This window comes from Pomacea canaliculata, linkage group LG2, assembly GCF_003073045.1.
Source record: "Pomacea canaliculata isolate SZHN2017 linkage group LG2, ASM307304v1, whole genome shotgun sequence".
Classification (NCBI taxonomy): domain Eukaryota; kingdom Metazoa; phylum Mollusca; class Gastropoda; order Architaenioglossa; family Ampullariidae; genus Pomacea; species Pomacea canaliculata.
The window spans coordinates 2,839,142-2,842,002 of NC_037591.1; positions in this window are offsets into that span (position 1 = coordinate 2,839,142).

Genomic DNA, 2,861 nt, shown 5'->3' on the forward strand with positions numbered 1-2,861 from the left:
CAGAACTGTCTTCTCCAGTCGCAAGTCAAAATCTGACTTTTTCTCGATTCAAACTGTTTTTGTTTTGCAAATGAATCTTTGAATGAAACTTAATCTGCAACAGGTGCTTAGAGTAAACAAACAAAAAGTCTATATCACTTTCAGAGACAACTTCAGTCCTTTCACCATGGAGGTGTACAAGCTATCTCTGGGGTAACCAGAGAAGGGCTCAAACTTTAAGCAAACATTTGTCTGACAGAGATTTCTTTCTTCGCTAGAATGATTCCACGATAATGTTCTTTTCTGCGAGGATGTATCAAAAGAAATAATATTTTAATTTTGAGTATTGCAGGAAGTTTGCTCATGTTTCCAAGCTCCAGTAGCGGGTAGTCGGGTGGTGTGAGGCGGGAGGTTGGGGAGGAGAGCAGAACTCAAGCGCCGAGAAAAGCTTTCCAAGACTGCTGCCATCATCGGACACATTTTATTTCCACAAAACATCAACAACACACTAAAGTTGCTGTGGTAATCCACATGATATATAGACAGGATGTGTTATCCTGCAAGCTTGAGCATGGTTTTTAATGTCTGTCTGTTCTATCGTAATTAATTTAATTTAGATGTAGCCGTAAAAGAGAGAAACTAAACCTGGGAAACACTGGCCTCCGGGCACATGAAGATTCTTTCAAACATTCTTTGTTTTGTTTCAGCGATGTACGACTGTTAGAAAGTCGTGGAGCAATTTTATGAAATGTTTTCCCATCATGGGTTTGTCAAAGTAATATATTACGATGTTATCACACATAGCTCTCTCTCTCTCTCTCTCTCACTTTCTATTCAATGACGAGGTCTTAATTTATAGCCTCGTAGATAAACATCGCATCTTTGACCAGCTGGTGTTGTTTTGAATGGGTCATAAATAGCAGCATGACAGGTTTTTATGGTAATTATATTGTAGCAAGGGTTAACTAAAGGTTTAATGTCGGTTGGGGGCAACGATCTGAAGACTCGATGTGTAGAGTGCTCACCCCAGCTCACCCCAGTCATTGGCAGACCCGCCACCCGTGCAAGTGTCCGGGTGGATGTAGTTACTAGTCCTCGATCTCGAAGTCTTCGGTTTTAGTGCACTCACCTAACGGTTAAAGACACAGGTAGAGACTGTCGTAGCTTACAGTGGTGACAGTGACAGTGACAGTGACAGTGACAGTGACAGTTGTTCCTTTAGTTGCTTGGAATGTGGCAAAGTGAGGACATTGCTCCTCTCCCATTGTTTTTTCCTCGCGATGACAGCTGTTGAGGGGACAGAAGGACACCACACCTTTAGCCCTAAGTGGAGCTTCTCTGACCACTACGTAGACGGACATTAATTTGATAATAACATCAGTTAACAGTTTTTCTACTCATTGTCTTTACATTTGTTATTTCGCGTTTCTCGTCAAGAATTTTATCGCGCGTTTACATTTTCTCTCCCACGAGCTTTACGGTGGACGGAAAGTTACTGAAGTGACCTATGGAAAATTTTTACAAAATGTAGGAGAAAACAACAGATCAATGTAAGCCGAAAAGTGCAAAACCGCACCTACTGGAAATAAGCTAAATTGAATAAAATATAGTTCGCCATGAACAAGACATTGCTAACGCAAAAAAACGAAAGAAAGAAAATCGAACCCGTGGTGTGAAGCTCGTGTACCAGTAGGGCATCAGGGGCTCATGGCTACAGATGTGTCCTCAACATGGCGGTAAACAGGTTAATTGACTGCCGTCGTCTTCTACGTGTTTACGTCAGGGTGTGAATGGGTGGATGGGTGGCTTGTGTGTAGGAGTGAGGGTGGATACTAGTGGGTGAGACTAGCGGGTATGTGCCTGTGTCAGTTCTGTCGGTTTGGCGCTGTGTGCCAGCGCAAGACTCAATTCAATTTCATCTGATCGCCACTGCCTCACGTGCTCCTAAGATTTACTACAGTTGAACCATACAGAGCACTGATGACACTTTGCAGTATACCAATCATCTGGTTATCTATAATTACAATTCTGAATTATTTTTATTTACATATAAATGCATACACATATTGAAGTTATTAAAAACTGAAACCTGGAACCATGCGTAAAAGGGTAATTTTTGGTCCATGAATCCTGAAAACAAATTTGAGAAAGTATTGCAACATCGTCATAGAAATAATTCTAAGAAATGTTTGAATGCACTGAAGGATCTCACTTCTGAAATATCTCAAAACTGCTGTGAGAGTATGAACAGCTTAATATCTGCCATAACTTTGAAGAATGGAAATTCGAGAGTTAATGGTGAGGTTTAATATACAGAGGATATCTAAGATCAGTTTGCCCCCACTTGTGTTGTGGATGCTGCAAGCTCGACAGGCAATAAATACATTTTCATTTGATCTCCTCAGGACAATAAAAGAATCGGAACTCTCTATAACCGTCTGAAAATATAAAATAAGGGGAATTGAGAACATGAGAAGGGCTAGAAATATTGTTTGATTTTTGTCCTGCCTTGTAAGTGCCTCGAGATGGAGTAACGGGGGACAGTAGTCCTTCCCACCCGACCCTCGTGTGACTTCAGACACTCGTTATGTTGGTCTCATCTCGTTCTTCTACTAAAAATATTGGAGAAAAAAAAGAATTTGTGGAAGATTGATAGGGGGCGCCTGAAATTAAAGTCTTTGGTATGTGCCTGACAAGGTCTGCCTGGCGACTGCAGACTTCACATATTGACCTCTTGCTATCAGCTGTCCTTACGCCATTTGCATTGCGGCATCTTGGGAACGGGACAGAATGGAAGCTCATTGCTGGGAGTCCATGCCCTGCCAGTTTCGGATTTTTCCAATATCAAGCGCACTGAATGCCCCCGAAAAACATCAGGAAAA